At 44.8% G+C, this 18,607-nt stretch overlaps 1 protein-coding gene across 1 annotated transcript in view; it reads left to right on the top strand.

The window, feature by feature from the left end:
• The window catches only part of CAP2 (cyclase associated actin cytoskeleton regulatory protein 2), a 123,479-nt gene that overhangs the window by 341 nt on the left and 104,531 nt on the right, over positions 1–18,607 (top strand). The window lies entirely within an intron of this gene.

The raw sequence follows: 18,607 nt of genomic DNA, 5'->3' as shown, positions 1-18,607 counted from the left end.
AGGCCTCCCACCCCCGCGCCGCTGCGCGCCTGGCCCCTCTAACTTCAGGGGAGCCTGGCGCGATAGACCCTGAACCTCCCGGGGGTGCAGGGGTGGGTGTCATTGCGCTGGGTCTGACCCGAGCCGCCCTGATCAGAAAGTGCTGGAAAGAAACCGAACTGGCTTCTCTGCAGAACCTGACTTGAGGCGATGACTCACTTCTGAAAAATGGAAAGGCAACTGAGGCATGGAGGGCCCGGGCTGGGGAGGGCACCCCCCGGCCCGCCCGGCCCGCGCTGCTGGGGCTGGGGCGATCGGTGGAGGGAGCCGCCTGGTCAGCGCTGTCGGGGCTAGGTAGCCCAGCTGCAGGTGTTAGCAGTGCTGGAATTCTTGTGGTCTCTCCAGGGAGTAAACACGGGCACCTGCGTTTCAGATCCTGACCTAGGATCTGGTCGGAGCAGCGCGATGGAGAGGAGGCCACCGAGGGAGGCCGGGGTGTAGGCAGGGGCGTGCCGTCCACTGTCAGTTTGCAGACTTGGTCGCCTTCGATGATTGCTTTCCACCTAGAAATGTGTCTATAAACATTCTTGGCAAAGTATCTAAGCCCACTTACTGGAACATTCCAAGGGTAGGGGGATCTTGGGGACGCGTTCGTGTAGTTACTAGAGTCTGATTGGATTGGAAGCCTCCTGAGGGCCTGGATAGGGTTTTGGAGGTTACAGCACAGACGGTATTTGGCAAACGACATGCAATGAACATACAAAAAAACGTTTGTGAGAATAATCAGTTCAACAGTGTGGCTGGGGCGCGACTTCTTGAAGATGCTATATATTTTTCAAGAGAAGACTACTTCTCCAGAAATTCATATTTTTTCTTTTTTTAGAGAGAAATTTTGCTATAGGGCATGTGAGCTCTCCGGAGAGACAGAGAGAAAGAGAGACAGAAAGTGAGACATCATCTCCTCCCCATGGCCACACACAATCCCCTCTCCTCCATTCTCCTCTCAGAATCTTCCACATGCATCCACATACCCTTGGGGTGAGTTTTAAGCCCCCGGGTCCAGGACTTGAACCACAGTCGACCATGTGAGAGTCCAGCAACGTAACCATTATGCCATCTGCTGGTCCCATTCCCCATACTTCAAAATCTTTACTAAAGTTAGACAGAGCCAAGACATCATCTGAATATTTGTTAAAAGGAAACTCAGAAATCATGCAGATCATTATCAAAGTAGTCTGCTACTCAAAATTGGGTTTTTACCCTTCACTGTTGCATGGGAAATCATTTAATTTTGTTGACACAATTTAGGGTTTTACAATTTTCATTTTTTGTCAGTAGGGGCTTGTACTCAACAGAGAGATAGGGAGACAGCACACCACAACAAGGCATGGTCATGCCCCAATCCCCTTATCCTCCATTTCTCCATCCTGTTGGGATTTGGGGTGCACACGCACGTCCAGTATGGTTTTGAAACCCTCAGGACTGGGACTTGAACCACCATCAGCCATGTGGAATCTGGTTCCCTTAGTCACTCTACTGTGGGGCCAAGCCTAGGAATTTTGTGGGTAGAGCGCTGGGCAGTCAATATGGAGATTTTGTAGGCCATGCCGAGTCTCTTTAGCAACAACTCAGTTCTGCTGCTAGAGCTTGAACGTAGTGGAAGACACTAAGCAAGGGAAATTAGGTGGCTGTATTTCCACCTTGTTCATGGATATTGGAATTTGAAGTTCATGTAAATTTAACTGATAACAAAATATTATTTTCTTCTTCTGGGTATTTAGAAATGTAAAACCCATTTTTAGCTTCGGGCGATAGGGGTAATGTGAAAAGAGAGGTGAGAGCGGGCAGTAATTTCTATTCCAGCTGACTCTGTTTGGAGAGGAACTTTTAGAAAGGGTTAACAGGTGAGAATCTCCACGTGCCTCAAATAGTTCCTGGGAGTTAGGTTAAATACCTTAAAAACAGCATTAACTTATTTGGGGGCATTATGATGTCTTGTTTTGAATAGTTCTTAACAGACATCTTAATGCATGAGGTTTTGTTTTGTGTTCATTCATTTTGTAGTGTTTTATACCGAAAAATGATATGCTAAGTCTAGATAAGCTGTGAACACTACAAATGAATACCCGTGAACCCATCCCTAGATTTAGACACTAGGACTTGAAGACTAGGTAGTGAGAAGGTGACCCACAGAAATGGGAGGAAACACATCACAGTCACATATCTGATCAAGGACTTGTATCCACAATGTGTAAAGAGCTCTTACAACCAATAATAAAAAGGTAAGTAACCCAATTGAAAAATGGGCAAAGGAGCTGAGCAGATATTTCTCCAAAGAACATGTACGAACGGCCAAGAACCCATGAAAAGATGCCCAGTACCGTTATTCATCAGGGAAGTGCAAAGCACAAGCACAGGGATGTGCCGCTTCACACTCACTGGTGTGCTGTCGTCCAAAGGTAAGATCAAAGCTGAGGCAGGATATAGAGGAATTGAAGCCCTTGTGCCTTGCTAGCGAGACTGTTAGATGGTGCATTCTCTTTGCAAGGCAGTTTGAAGTTTTTCAAGATAAGCATATGGTTACGGTATGACCTAGCAATTCTTCTGTAGGTATACAGCCAAGAGAATTTTTTTTTTTTTAGAAACTTTTGTTATAGGGCATGTGTGCTTGCTAGAAGGACAAAGAGAGACAGAGGGACAGAAAGCGAGAAATCACCTCCCAGAGGGGATAGCCACGCTGCAATCCCTTCTCCTCCATTCTCCACTCAGGATCTTGGGCACGCACGCACACGTGCCTGGTGTGAGTTTAAGCCACTGGGTCCGGGACTCAAACCACAGTCAACTACATGGGAGTCCAGCGACATAGCCATTACACCAACTGCTGGTCCCTGAGAGAAATTAAAATGTATGTTCACATAAAACCCTGTGCACAGATGTTGCTTGCAGCACTGATCATCATAGCCAAAAGACTGAAGCACCAAACGTCCATCATCTCATGAATGGGTGCATAAAAGGCGGTATATCCATACGGTGAGATATTACTTGGTCATGACTCAGAGTGCAGGACTAATACCTGCTAAAACAGGGATGACCTTTGGAAGTGTCATGCTCAGTGAAAGAAGCCAGTCACGGAAGGCCACATATTGCGTGATTCCATTCATACCAACATGAAAGTGTCTCTACAGAAAGTAAATTAGTCATTGCTTAGGGCTGGGGGTGGTGGTAGAGGAGAGAGAGATAAAGGGGACGAGGTTTTGTCCCGTCAATGAAAATGTTGTAAGATGGTCATGATAGTTGCACCTCTCTGTGAATATACTAAAAACCAGTGACTCAGCCACTGGAAATGGGCAGATTATGTGGTGTGTGAATTATGTCTCAATAAAGCTCTTCATGAAAACAAATAGAAGACTGGGTAATAGGCCCTGGATGGTTACCCACTTTGCGGCATCTTTCTTGTGCTCTTCATCTGTGCCATGTACTGTGTCACTCCTAATCCTGAATTTTGTGTTAATTATTCCTTTTTTTTTAAAGAATTATTTTATTTGACTTTATTGATTGATTTAAATTTGACCAGAGAGGGGCAGAGTGAGAAAGAGAGTGAGAAAGAGAGAGACAGAGTGAGAAAGCAAGCCACCAGTTCCAGGACTCGAGCCGTGGTTTGCCATCTGGGAGTCCAGCGTCCTTACCCACCATGCCACCTGCCAGTTCCTATTATTCCCTGGTTATATTGTAAAAGGATATTAGGGTAAATGTATATATTCCTAAACAATGTATTATTTAGGCGTGCTGCTTTTGGTTTATTAAAAAAATGATTTATCAGTTTCTTAAAACTTAACTTGAAGTTTCTAAGAATTATACAAGTGTTGCAGATAGCTATATAATACTTCGGGGCAAACATTCCATACCTTATTTAGCCAATCTCTTGTTGACAGATATTTGGATTGGTTCCCATGTTTTGATATGACAGAGTGCTTTTAAGACTTTTCCCCCGTATGTCTTAGTGCACATGTGCAAGAGTTCTTCTATGTAAATGTGAATGTGTCATGTACTTTCATGGAAAAAAAAAGTAGCTATTCTCCTCCAACTTACACATTGATAGCATACACCCAGCTTATTCGTTCTCCCAAACTAGATCTGGGATTCTGACTTCTCATCATAATTTGAATTGAAATCCTTAACACCCATTTTTCCGTTTCTGAAGGAGGGGGGGTGGGAGTGCAGACAGTGGATAGCAGTGCCATGCTGCGCTCTGCAGAGCCCACCCAGTGGGAGGGTCTGGGTTTGCCTCTGGAGACCTCCCTGGGTGGTGCTCTGGAGCTGGCTGAAGTGCTGCGGAAGTTGTGGTGTTGGGACACAGCTGGGTGCCGTCCCTCCACTTTTCCCTCTTTCATAGGAGAGATAGAGGGATAAACTTAAAAAATAAATAAATAGAGCCAGCCTGTGGCATGACAGTTAAGGTGGTTAAGTGCATGACTCTCTGTGCAGCTGGAGTCCCGGACGTGGCAGGTTGAGAAACATGCTGGGCGTGTGCGCGAGCCTAGAATCCCAAAAGGAGGAGAGAGGGCTGTGGCGTGACCATTCCCCATGCGGGGTATTTTCTCACCCCTCCATTTTTCTAGCAAGTGCACACATTCTTTGTCAAATTAAAAAAAAAGGGGGGGAGAGGACCGGCAGGTGGTGCAGTGGTTAAGGTGCTGGATTCCCACATGGCCAACCGCCCTTCAAGTCCTGGACCTGATGTCTTGCTTTCTCACTTTCCCTTTCTCTCTCTGGTCAAATTAATAATAATAATAACAACAAATACAATAAAAATAAATAATTATTTTAAAAAATGGAGGTCTTGCTGAGGTGCGGCAGTCTGTGGGTACCGCACTGCAGTGCTGGAAGCCATATGGCCAAGTGAGGGTTTGGATCTCTGGGCTGACCTGGAAACACACTTGCTATGGGAGCATAAAGGCTGGGGAAGTGGGATTGTAGCATGACAAAACCCTGTCGAGGCTGCTTCCCTTCTCTCTCTCTCTCTCTCTCTTTATCTCTCTTTCTCTCTATCACACAAGTGCACACACTCTGAAAAAAAAACTGTGTGGAAAAACACCTATGTGATACTTCATAGCTGACTTTCACAGCACCGTATTCATGAGCATTTCCATCCCCTTGGTCACCAGGGTTTAGGATGGGCCGGAGCGCAACCGTAGCTTTTACATCAAGGGGCAATAAGGGAGGTTGTGTTTCTTGGTGACTTGGTTTGGTTGTTCTGGTAACAACGAGCCAGTCCAGAAATTTGGTGTTTTAGCCTTGGGAGATGTCTAGAGCTACTGTGAGCTTTTGCAGTTCATTCAGTCATTTTTTTTTTTTAATGCCAGAGGGCACATATGCATGAGAGAGAGAAGAGAGAAGAAGGAGAGAGAACCCCCAACAGGGGTCTGGTCACACCGCATCCCTTTTTCCTCCAGGTTTCCATCCATCAGGATCCTAGGATGCCTGGCATGTTTTTCAAGCCCCCAGGACTGGAACCCTCGTTGGCCATATGGGCTCCAGCTTCCACTGTGCGGTGCTAACCGCTGTATCACACAGTACTTGTGCTTGGGAAGTGGGGGAGCACCCCAAGGTCAGAGCATTCTAAATGATTTCTTCAGTTGTTTCTATTGTGGGAAGATATACAGAGCATATATACAGAGCATTTACCCTTTTCACCGTTGAGAAGCGTGCGATTCAGTGGCATTAGGTATATTCATGTTTTGCAGCCATCACTGTGGGTCTTCTCCAAATGATCCCAAGCTGAAACCTCATACTCGTTAAACACTAACTCCCATTTCTCCCCTCCACTCACCCCGTGGAGCTGCATTCCACTTCCTGTCTCTGTGAATTTGCCTATTTTAGGTACCTCATTTAAGGGGAATCATGAATATTTATCATTTTATTATACCAGCTTTCCCAGCTAGAGAATTTGGTCCTATTTTGTTTGTCTCCTTAGTAGACCCTTTTTCCGCTTGAGGAAAACCTGGAGCATGACTTCTTTTGTTTTGTTTTGTTTAATTTGCTATAGGGGATGTGCTCTCATGGGAGAGACAGAGAAAGAGAAATTGAGAAGTCACCCCCCCCCAGGGAGGGTAGCCACATGGCAATCCCTTCTCTTCCATTCTCCTCTAGGGATTTTGGACACACACATACACTCTCCTGGCATGCTTTTCAAGCTACCAGGTCTGGGTAGCTCATTCGGCCATGTGAGATCCAGCTGCCTTGACCACTGTGCCACCTAGCTGGCTTAAGATGGCTTCTTTTTCTAAGAAACTAAGTAGCAGGGTTATTACCTTTTCAATATGCAGTCCTGTATAGTAGAGGTCCCCCACCTTCCCTGCACCAGGGACTAGCCTTGTGGAAGACAATCACTCCACAGGGGGTTGGTCTCGGGGTGACCCAAGCACACCACATCCACATGCACCCCTTTTCCACCACTACCACGTTGCAGTATACCACGAAACACTCACACCACATAAGGTCCATGTGCGCCTAAGATTCCAGTACTCTGCTGACCCAACAGGAGGTGGAGCCCAGGCGGCAATGTGAGTGATGGAGAGCGTCTGCAAACACAGAAGAAACCTCATTTGCTTGCCCACCCCCTCCCCACTCTTCACCCCACTCCACCCCTGCATGGCCCAATGACCCCGCACCAGTCCCTGGCCAGCCCCTGATAGGCCACAGATACTTAGGCATCTCTTTATAGTTCACCAAGTTCACTTCATCATCTTCCTTAACCTTCTCAAGAATCCTAAGGCAGGTGTTTTTATTAGGTAGGTAGAACTTGTCACTCCATTCCAGAAATCTAAGCTTCAGCCCCTACTTGCAGCTGTCACCTTTCATCATATTAAATATCACCGTAGACATTTTGAGCTCGTCACTGATACCGAACGCGTTTGCATTGGCCACCTCCACTCCCTGCCTCTCATTTAATTGGCACTACCCTACCCTGACAAAGACGTCTAAGACGTCTCAGCTTATCCCTTCCCCTCCAAACTTCTTCCACGTGATCCTTTCTCAAATCCCGCCTAATCTAAACATCCCATGTTCAGTCCACTCTCACCTTCTCAGTGAATTCCCAAGTCCCTAGCCAGCTCTGTCTGCCTCGCTGTCTAACTGCGCATCAGCCTCTGGTTCTCATGCTTTGTTAGATCGCCACTGGCATGTGGTGAGGGCACAGTAAAACGTTCTGGCCATTCATGCCTCCACGTCTCTACGTGCTAAGCACCGGCTCCAGAATGCCTTCACTCTTCTGAATAACTCCTTTCATCCTCATCCTTGGAGACGTAGTTTCTAGCCTAAATGTAGATGCCTCCCTCTTCCCAGAGCTCAGCTGAGGACCCACAGTTCTTGCCAGCCTCGGTCCCCCATATGCCCACAACACTCCTGCGCACTTCCATGGAAGTTTCTCAGTGTGTGGGTTTTTCTCTGGAGAGAGCTTCCTCAAAATGGAGACTCCTAGGAACTGCCAGAACTACTGAATCGTCCTTGTTATGGGGGGGCCCAGGAATGTGTATTTAGGAAGCCTCGCTTCTCCCCCATGATTCTGATGCATGGGTGGGAGAAGGGCAGTGAGGAACTGTTGCTCTGTTCTCACCCCTACCACGGCCCCACAACTCGCACCAGGAGCAGCGGGGTGGCCATTCAGAAGTCTCTGGTTAGGTGTGACTGCCACCTGTGACCCTGCCGGGACATGAGGGCAGCAAAGTTACTCAGAGTTAACTGGTTTTCAACAAAGAGGAACAGTGCTTTTTGTCTTGTAAAGCTTTTCTTGATGTACAACTTTCCAGACCATAATATTCCCCCAGTAAGTGCACAATTTGATGGCTGTTAGTGTATTCACAGTGTAGTACACCTACCACCACAGTCCTGTGGGTTTTTTTAAAGAACTATTTACTTAATTGTAGTTATTATTATATTTTAATTTGCTACAGGGCACGTGTGCTCACCAGAGATAGAGCAAGAGAGAGAAAGCAAGTCACCAGGTCCAGGACTCGTACTGCAGTCAGCCATGTGGGAGTCCAGCGCCTCAACCACCATGCCACCTGCTGGCCCCTACAATCTTGTTTTAAATCATTTCTATCACTTGGAAGAGGAACTTTGTGCCCGTTTACAGTCACGTCCTTTTCCTAAACTCTTAATCTACTTTCTGTCTCTACAGATTAGCTTTTTCTGGATATTCCGTATAAATGGAATTACGATACATGGCTCTGTGTCTGGGTCTTTCACTTAACGTTATGTCTTTGAGGTCTACCCACACTGGAGTATGTTTTAGTACCTCCGTCCTTTTGATAGCTGAGCAGTATTCCATGTATGGATATGCCATAGTTTATTTAGCCACTCATCAGTTGATGGACATTTGAATTACTTCCATTTGTGCCTATTATGAGTAATGCCTCTATGACATTTGTGCGCAAATCTTTGTGTGGACATTTGTTTTTACGTCTCTTGAGATGCCTATTAGTGGAATGTCTGTCTCGTACAGCTAATAATGTGCTTAACTTTTTAAGAAACTACCACAGAGTTTTGAACTACTGCACCATTTTACGTCCTTACCAGCCATGTGCAAGAGTTCGTGTCTCCATGTCCTCATCGTTGTTAGTATCTGGTTTGGGTTGCAGCCATCCTACTGGGTGGGAAGTGGTACCTCACTGATGTTCCCTTGCATTTCCCTAATGACTGCTGGTATTGAACATGTCCACATGTGCTGGTTGCCATTCACACACATTCTTTGAGAAAATGTCTGCTCCCCGGTGTTCTAAGTGGCATGTCTTATTACTGAGTTATGTGAGCTCTCTGTAAGCTGGCTATCAGGGGAGCAGCACATTTCCATAATGGAGGGACACAACGCCCATGAAACCCCTGCCTGGGTCAGTGGGGTATCCCCCTCTTCTCAGTGCCAGGATGTGGCCCTTCAGGGACTCCTAGAAGCAGCTCTTTGACCTCTGTGTCTTCCATGGCCTAAAGAAGAGCAAAGGGCATCATGGGGGCCCAGGAACAGAGAGAGCTTCTTCAGCAGCAGAGGTGCCTAGTAGGGGCCAGGGTGGCAGTTCCTGCTTCCTGGCAGGGGAAGAGAATAGGGATTTGTCCTGGTCCCACTTTGCATTTGGACTCTGGTTTTATGGTTCCATCCCTCCTTGGCCCCACCACAAGTCAGCACTGAGAGTCAATCTGCAAGGTACACCCTGCTTCCTGGTGGCCTCAGTTTCCACTGCGCTCTCTTCTGCTGCATTAGCAGTTCCCTGTGGCTGGGGTTCTGGAGGGCTGGCCTGGTCCCTGTGGCTGACCTCTACTCCTCGAGGGAGATCCTGGTGCTCTGAGGATGAGTCTGCGTCTCATCCATCCATTGGCTCCAGGAGCCAGTACTGAACACCGCTCAAACCATGTGCACATCCAGCTTTCTTCAGTTAGTGGATGAAGCCGAGGGACGAATGAATTATGTATCGGAAATAGGAAAGCTGACTCAGGTTAAGAAATCTGCCCAGAGTGCCCAGAGGCATGCGTTCTCCACTACAAGTTACGCGTTCCAGCCTCTTACCTTCAGAAATGCCCACTCAGAGGAGAAGTGTCTGTACAAGGCCGGCTGGGGATGGTTCTGAGGAGTGAAAGACCAAGTGGAAAGGGCAGGTGGGATGGCGAGGTAACTCGTACGTGGTGGTTTCTCTAACCCTCCTGTGTTCCGCTTTGGGTTTAAGAAGTACATAGCTCAGGAGAGAATACCTCTGGCTTGTGGGAAGACCTCTTGAAGGAGATGGGATTTGAGGAATGGAAGCAGGGTATCGGGAAGGACGCCCAAGGCAGCAGACATGGTAGAGTCACAGCATAGAAGAGGGATGGGCCAGGGCACATGTGGCATGCAGTGGGTCTTCCCTGTGACATTCAGGCTTTCTCCAGAGCTCAGTGACTTGTAGTTTGAGAACTGCATTGAGGTCCTTTCCAAAGTCAGGCTGAAGTACCTGCCACTTTCCTCTGTGGTAGGACACAATTAGAGCTGTGAGGGGAGTCATCTGGCTGACCAGGAACTCTGCTATGCTTTTTCCAGTTTTGTGGAAAATTCTGTGTCCCTTTACTTGTTTAATTCTGATGTCTCCTATTCTGATGACACTGTCAAAAATCAGACTCGTGACACTTCTTTGCAGTTCAAGGAAGATGGTGCCATTATAGCATATGCAGTGATTGAATGTAAAATAAATAAATATAATTACATATTTTTTAAAAAGAACAAGAAGGAGGAAACAAAAATGGTGACTTTTGTTTGCTACCGGGTAACAAGCTGGCTCCAGAAATAGGGGAGTAAACAAAAAAACATGAAGGCAGACACCTTGGCAACCTGAATGTGTTTCTCAGTGAAACGACTCCCTGGCTAGACTGAGCAGGGCCTGCTTCCAGCCCCCTCACATGACAGCTGGGCAGGAAGCGTTTTCAATCGCCTCAACTGTGTAGGTGCTTAGCACTCAGTGGGGCTGACGGGATGAATGAACGAAACAGGCGTATTCGATGAGCCAGTCACTGAGTGAATGAATAAAAACCAAGGCTCTTGGCTTCCCCTATGCATCCCATTACCCTTTTAGTAATAGTGAATCATAAAACGGCTTTCCCCAATCTTTGGTGATTCCCTAAAGGAAGGAAAGTCATTGATATAAACATGGTAAAGACAGTTTCATAATCTAGGACAGTTTGGTTTCATGGTAACAAGCATTTTGAATTTTAGTAGATTTATAGAAAATTAATCCATGTGACTTTTTAAAAACTTTCTTTCTGTCTTTCTTTGAGTAAGAGACAGACAGGTGGCCCCAACAGGGTCTTGGTGCCACAATCCACCCCCAGCCTCAGCCAGCCTCAGGTCATGGGCATACACATGCTCAGGGAAGCCTCTGGATACACACCCAGGACCTTCCTAATGAGGATAAGATTGTGATACCACTGCCCACCTCTGGCTCCCTCTGACTTTATTTCTTGTAGTGAATTCACATAGAAGCTGGTTGCCCGGCCTTGCAGTGAGACAGTGTTTGAAAGTCTTCAATTTCCTGTCACTTCAAATCGGTTTCCTATTTAACCTTTGGCTCATGATTTTCAGAATTCTTTGGATCTGGGTCTCCTTTACAGAATCAGAGGAGAAACTCTCGCTCCAATTATTTCTGCATCTTTTATTAACATGAAAATGTCATCAAAGTAGCATTCTCCTTTACTTGATTTATGAACTTGCTGTGAGGCATTTACAAAATCTTTTGGACAGTGTGGAGTTTTAAAAATTTTGAAATCCTAAAGAAAAAGGAGCCTCCCTTACATTAGAGGAAGCAAGTTCTCTCACACTTTCTTTTTTTCTTTCTCTTTCTTTCCTTTCTTTTCTTTCTCCTTTTCTCCATTTTTTAGTTTCTCCCCCCCCCCCCATAGAGTGTGTGTGCTCACCAGAAAAAAATAAGAGACAGCAAGAAGGAAAATGAGAAATCACTTCCCAGGGCAGATGGCCACACCACAATCCCTTCTCCTCCTGGGATCTTGGCCATGCATGTACACATGTGTGCAGTGATCTTCAAGCTGCCAGGTCTAGAACTAGAACCATGGTCATCCATGTGGAAGTCCAGCACCTTAACTATTATTCTATCTGCTGGCCCCTCTTGCTCTCTCTACTTGCTATAGGGCATACATGCTTGCCTGAGAGAAACAAAGAGAGGGAGAACAGCAACTCCCCCAAGTGAGGTATGGTCACATCTCAAACTCCTCTCCATCCTGTCAAGAGTTGGAGCATGCATGCACCTGTGCCTGCTGTGTTTTTCAAGTCCTGGGACCCAGATTTGAATGGTGCTTGACTGGTTGAGATTTGGTTCTCTTAACCACTAGGCAACAGGGATGGCCCTCAAGTTGTTCTCAAATCATTGGAAGGAACCACTATGGTGGTGGGAGAAACTAATCTAGCATCTTCTTATAAGTAGAGATTTTTCTTGTGAAAATCTGACTTTCAGCCTGATCTGGAATTGTGCCAGTGATTGGGAAGGCAAAGGGAAATCTGTGAGTGGTAACCAATTAATTATTCAATTAAAAAATGTATATAGAATTTTCTAGAAATGTGGCCCTAGATAGACTCAGCAGGATAGTCAAAGAGGACAAGATAAGACCTCAGCCTGTGAAAAGCTTATGAGTGGTCTCCTTGGGAGGCAAGGCGTATAAGAGTTGACAGAATAAAGCTTGGGCAGGATGTCTTACAGACACTAAGGATGTAATTCAAATAAATAGGCTGTTATTCTGAGCATATCTCCACTTACATTGCTTCATGGTGTCAGTTTTCAAAACACCTAGGAAACTGCTTTGGTAACTCATTAGGTTGAGTGAGTTAAGGTCTTAGCAGACCCTTCACCACTGAGCCTAAGATGGTTTAGGATAAGAAAATTATGAGGGATCAAGGAGTACTTTTTCCAAAAATAGTTTCACAGAGGGGCTTGCAAGTGGCATAGTAGTTGAGATGCTGGACTCCCACATGGCCAACCACAGTTCACATCCCAGACTAGGCAGCTTGCTTCCTCACTTTCCCTCTCTTTCTCTCTGTCTCTCCAGTCAAATTAAAGAATGATGATGATAATGAGTAAAATTAGATAAATAATTCTTTGAAAAATAAATAGTTTCACAGAAATCATGCTGTGTCCTTTTGCAAGAGACTATATTTTTAAGTTAATTTATGTACTTATTCAATGAAAGAACGAGAGAGAAACAGTCACCCCCAACAGGGTCTAAATGCCACAATCCACCCCCAGCTCCAGCTAGCTCAGATCACAGCATGCCTGTGCCTAGCATGTTCAGGAAGGCTCCAGGACATGAACCTGGAACTTGTCCATGCAAGTCCAGGTGCATTATTGCCACCCCACCATCTGACTCTGCAGAGGACTCTTTTAACAGCAAAATGAACTTTTGTCAAAGTGTGTAGGGAGAAAAAACATGATTGAAAAACTTAACTATAAACCAAAGTTTTCATTTTATAGAAACCGTTATACAAAAATATGAGAAAACCTCCTTTAGAAATGTTGGAAGAATAAGTACAGGGACAAAGGAAAATGAAATGTTGGGGGGAAAAATAAGGCTAGACTGACCTGACATTTTTGGTTAGTCATTTGCATTGTCCCGGATCGTCTAGATCACTGCCTCACATTTGAAAAGTGCCACTGTTCCCACTGAGAGAGAATGAGGTGGGACGGCAGTAGCTCACATGGCCATTACTGACCACAGTCCCGACTTCCATGCCTTTATATTTCACAGTAACCAGATGGGCAGGTGCTAACCGCAACAAAGCAAAAGTCAGCTCTTTTCCCAAATCCTTCAACTAGTGAGAGCCAGAGTACAAATCTAAGGATGTCTTATCCTAAAGCCCCTCTGCACTGTCCTGTTAAAAGATGAGTAAAAGGGTTGAGGCCAGCAGGTGGCATCGTGGTTGAGGGACTTCTCTGGACTCCCACATGACTGACCATGGTTTGAGTCCTGGACCTGATGGCTTGCTTTCTCACCTTCTCTCTCTCTCTCTCTCTCTCTCTCTCTCTTTCTCTCTCTCTCTCCCCCTCCCTCCCTCCCTCCCTCCCTCTCCCTCTCTGGTCAAATTTAAATAAATAAATAAAGTTAAATAAAATAATTCTTTTTTTTAAAAAAAAAAAGATGAGCAAAAAGGGGCCAGTAGGTGGTATAGCACTGGACTCCTGCCTGGTCAATCCACGGTTGAAGACTAGACTCAGAGATTTGAAAATCACACTGGGCGTATGTGTGTGCATGCCCAAAATCCCAGGAGGAGAATGGAGGAGAAGGGATTGTGGTGTGGTCATCCCCCTGGGGGGTGACTTCTCAATTTCCCTCTCACTTTCTCTCTCTGGCAACTGTACACACTCTACGGCAAAAAAACTTTAAAAAAAAAAAAAAAGAAAGAAAGAAAGAAGAAAGAGACAGAGAGAGAGAGAGAGAGAGAAAGAAAGAGAGAAAAAGAAAAGAGAAGAGAAGATGGGCAAAAATGCTGGCTCAGGGAACCAGCAGTTGGTGTAATGGCTATGTCGCTGGACTCCCACGTGGTTGACCACGGTTCGCGTCCCGGACCTGGTGGCTTAAAACACGCCGGGCGCGTGTGCGTGCGTGCCCGAGATCCCGAGAGGAGAATGGAGGAGAAGGGATTGCGGCGTGGCCATCCCCCCTGGGGGGTGATTTCTCGCTTTCTATCTGTATGTCTCTCTCTGTCTGGCGAGCGCACGCACCTATAGGGAAAACCTGTCAAAAAAAAAAAAAAAAAAGTGCTGGCTCAGTGTCCGCTCAGTAGATGTTGGATCCATGTCCATATGGAGGACTGGAATTGGGTTCCCCAGTTGACTTGCATACACTGGGCACACACACTCATGGTCCTGGTTAGTTGGGAAGGTTGGGGGTGGAGGGGATTGTGATATGAGACCCTGTTTAAGATATTCATTTCTCTCTCACACACACAGTCATGAAAGAAAGAAAGAAACTCAGAACAAAATAAGTTGAGGAAAAACAATTGAGACCTTGTAGGAATTGTTATAAAAAGACAGAAGAATGGTCTCTTTTAGCGCGTTCTCTCTTAGCACTTTAAGCACAGTCATTGTCTTGGAGCATGTTACTGGACATTAGACATCAAACCGCACAGTGTCGGGAACTAAGTCTCTCCTCTTTGAGGAATTTTTAATTGTTGTTCCTAGAGAAATTTTTGCTGTAGGGCCCGTGAGCTTGCCAGGAAGACAGAGAGACAGAAAGCGAGAAATCACCCCTCAGAGGGGATGGTCATGCCACAATCCCTTCTCCTCCATTCTCCTCTCAGCATTTTGAGCATGGATGCACACACGCCCAACATGAATTTGAAGCCACCAGATCCGGGACTAAAACCACTGTCAGCCTTGTGAGAGTCCAGCAACCAGCGATGTAACTATTACGCCATCTTCTGGTCCCTGAGGATAGTTTTATAAGATGACCAATGAAGCATCAAAGTTTTAAACAACGGCAGCCATCTTTTCTCATAAGAAAAATTTTCTTGATTCTACAATACCTTACTATCCCAAGGCAGAATATGAGAGAATGATCACTGTGTACACTGTACTGAAATGTATGAAGTATTCATAAATACTGTGAGAAATGTGTGAGAAAAGTTTGAATTATTTAAATATATAATGCCAACTTACTTGTTTCTTAAAAATATTATTTATAAGCTTGACTAGAGATGAACAATGTACAAGGCCTATTTTCATTCATGTCTACACCTGTTTAAAATCATTTATAAAGAAAATAGATCAACAGCAAAGAATATCATCGTAAATGATCAAAATACAGGGAAAAGATTCTAAAAATGTGTTCCTTGAGGGAAAACACAGGAGATAGCCAAAGGATCAAAAATCAGAATGACTTTGGACTTCTTTTTGGTTTTTGGGGTTTTTTGGTTTGTTTATTTTTTGAGAGAGAGATTTTTGCTATAGGGCATGTGCACTCATCAGAGAGACAGAGAGAGACAAAGAGAAAGAAAGCGAGAAATCACCCCCCAGGGAGGATGGCCATACTACAACTCCATTCTCCTTTCGGGATCTTGGGCACTCATGCACACGTACTCGGTGTGTGTTTCAGCCACTGGGTCCGGGACTCAAACCATGCTTGCCTACATGGGAGTCCAGAGACATAACCATTATGCCATCTGCTGATCCCAGAATGACTTTAGACTTCTTAAGAGAAAAAGTGGGAAGCTAGCAGACAATGGATCAATACTTTTAAAATCCTGAGGAAAACGTCCAACCTGGAATTCAGAACTCAGTCAAAGTACTAAAATAAAGATATAATTTCAGACTTATAAGTTCTCAAAAATTGACTTTTCATGTACTTTTTTTTCCCAGAAGATGCTCTTCCCAATTAAGGAAGTAAAGCGAGAAAGAGGAAGATGTAGAATCTAGAAACAGATGCTACAACACAAGAGGGTGGGTAGGGGAAGGTGATAGTGATACCAGGTCTCAGGTGTGCAGCAGGCCCAGGGAGTCCCCAGGAGGGTTAGAGCAACCTTCTAGAAGAGATACCACTGGAGTGAAAGAACTCATCAAATTTGCTTCTATTGAGTGGAGGCTTACACAACTGGAGGAAGAACTTGGAGGAGAGTAATTTTAAAGTACTCATTCCTCAAATATCCACACAGGGGAATGGTTCTGGGACCCTCTACAGATAACAAAATCTGTGGCTCAACTCCCTTTTCTAAGAAGGTACAGGGGAGCAATGAGTGGCGTGGTGGTTAAGGCACTGGACAATCCTACAAGGGTGACCATGGTTCGAGTCCTGGACCTGGTGGCTTGCTTTCTCACTCTCTCCCTCTCTCTGTGTCTCTCTCTGGTCAAATTAAAAAGAATGAATAAGTAAAATTTTAAAATAATTCTTTTTAAAAAAAGAATGTGCAGTATATGCATAAAGCCTACCCAATATCCTCCTGTACACTTTAAATCATCTCTAGTCACTTTTATCTAATACAATATAAATGCTACATAAATAGCATTACATGGTATTGCTAAAGGAATAATGACAAAAACAAAAAAGCAAGACCTCCGTACATGTTCAGTTAGAGATACAACCAGTTTTTTGTTGTTGTTTGTTGTCTGTTAGAGGGTATGTGCACTGGCCAGAGGGAGAAGGACAAAGAGGGAGGAGGAGAAAGCACCTCCTCCCCCATGGGTGTGAACGCACCACAATCCATTCTCCATTTCTTCATTCTTTCAAGATTCTGGGCATGCACTTGCAAATACTTGGTGTGTTTTTTGTTTGTTTGTTTGTTTTTGAAGCCACTGGGCTACGATTTGAACTGCATGGTCAGCTATGTGGGATTTCCACCATTTCTTGTTTGTTTTATTTCTTTTTTTAATATTGTTGATCTGCAGTTGGTTGAATCCACGCATGTTGACCCGTGGGTATGGAGGGCCAATTGTGTAGAACACAGAAGCTGACCAGTCGTGCTGGTGCAAGCAGGGAGGGCACCACTGCACTTCAGGAAAACAGATAGTGCAGAAAATAGAAAACTATCTTAGTACACCTCATAACTCAGACATGAATGGTCGTAACTGTGTTAACCCTGAATATTAATTATGCCAAAATTGTAATGTAACACAGTTGGGAAGACAGGAGAAGGGGAAATATGCATGTATTTAGGGTGGGAATTGGGCAAGGGAAAAAGTAAATCCTCATGTTTTCAATGAGAACTCAATGAATAATGCCTAAAACTGAAGAACAAACAAGACACAGAGATAAAAACACGTTACTTAAAGATTTGGTAAAACTGAAGAACAAACAAGACACAGAGATAGAAACATGTTACTTAAAGATCTGCAGGTAGATAAAAGCTAAAATCATTGAAAATGATTGCCTCTTTGAAACGAAGAATCAAAGGAGGGTACGTAGAAAACTGTGTTTCTTTGTAAGAAGTCCTGTAGAGGGGCCAGCAGGTGGCGTGGTGGTGAAGAGTGCCGTACTCCCACATGGGCAACCACAGTTCGAGTCCTGGACCTGGCAACTTGCTTTCTCACTTTCCCTCTCTCTCTCTGTTCCTCTCTGGTCAAATTAAAATAAGTAAGTAAATAAATAAAGTTTTGAAAAAAGAAGTCCTATAGAACTATTGACTCTAAATTCTGTGCATGCCTAGCTTTGATAAATAAAAATTAAGCTTTAAAAAAGGAAAAGTGAGGGTCAAATGTTGGTACAGCATTAAAACACATCACACGGAAAGGTTCCAGGTTTGCGTCTGAAGACCTCGCTGAGTGCCCATGATCTGGGGCTGGCAGAGTCTGAGGGTGGATTGTGGCATCAAGACCTCTTGGGGGTGCTTTCTCTCTGTCTGTCTGTCTGTCTCTCTCTCTCTGTCTCTCCTGTTCATGGGAGAAATGAGTAAACCATCTTTTAAAAGAATTCAAAAAGGAAATGTGAGGAGGAAATTAAAATAAGGAAAAAAATTATAAACAAGGGTAACTTCTCATTATAATGTAACTCAAAAGAGAATGAATTCCTGAGGCTGAATACAAAATGAAGATTACCTTCAAGTCTAGTTTCCTGGAGCAGATCGTTTAAAAGGAGAAAGCTGTGAAATGCCATGTTCCTCTTCTTCTTTCACTCACCCTCACAGTCTGCTCAAGTGTCTATGGGTTTCCACTGTAAACTGGAGGTTATGGAGAACCTCTTTTTGAGGTTGGTCTCTCCTTGAAAAAGATGATTAACACACCTTCATTGCCAAGTGTGGGCTGTGTCGCCTAATCCAGTGTCTTCATTTTCCCGCTGTGAATCTGGCTTCTCTTTGCTTCTCACCTGATTCTTAAAATATTTTATGTCCAGCCATCTTGCTGCAGCCCATTACTCTGTTGGTTTCCTGAGCTAAACTCCTCAGTCTGTCCACCTGGTCCTGGTCCATTCCTTAGCCAACCTCGCTTTCCATACTTGCTGTGCATTTCAACATTATTCTTAATTCCTAGCTCCTACCTCCTTGCCAAAACTTGGCTAAATCCACTTTGAAAAGCCAAGGCAAATGGACTGCTTGGGAAGAATTTGGAGAATCTGCAGCTCTGTTTTCTCCTCGTTCTTGAGAGCCAAAATAGCAGCTGAGGGCGTATGTGGAGAGAAAGAA

The sequence above is a fragment of the Tupaia chinensis genome, unplaced genomic scaffold (genome assembly GCF_000334495.1).
Source record: "Tupaia chinensis unplaced genomic scaffold, TupChi_1.0 Scaffold143936_1, whole genome shotgun sequence".
Lineage (NCBI taxonomy): Eukaryota > Metazoa > Chordata > Mammalia > Scandentia > Tupaiidae > Tupaia > Tupaia belangeri.
Note: the sequence above shows the minus strand (reverse complement) of the source record. Positions and strands in the feature narration are given on the sequence as shown.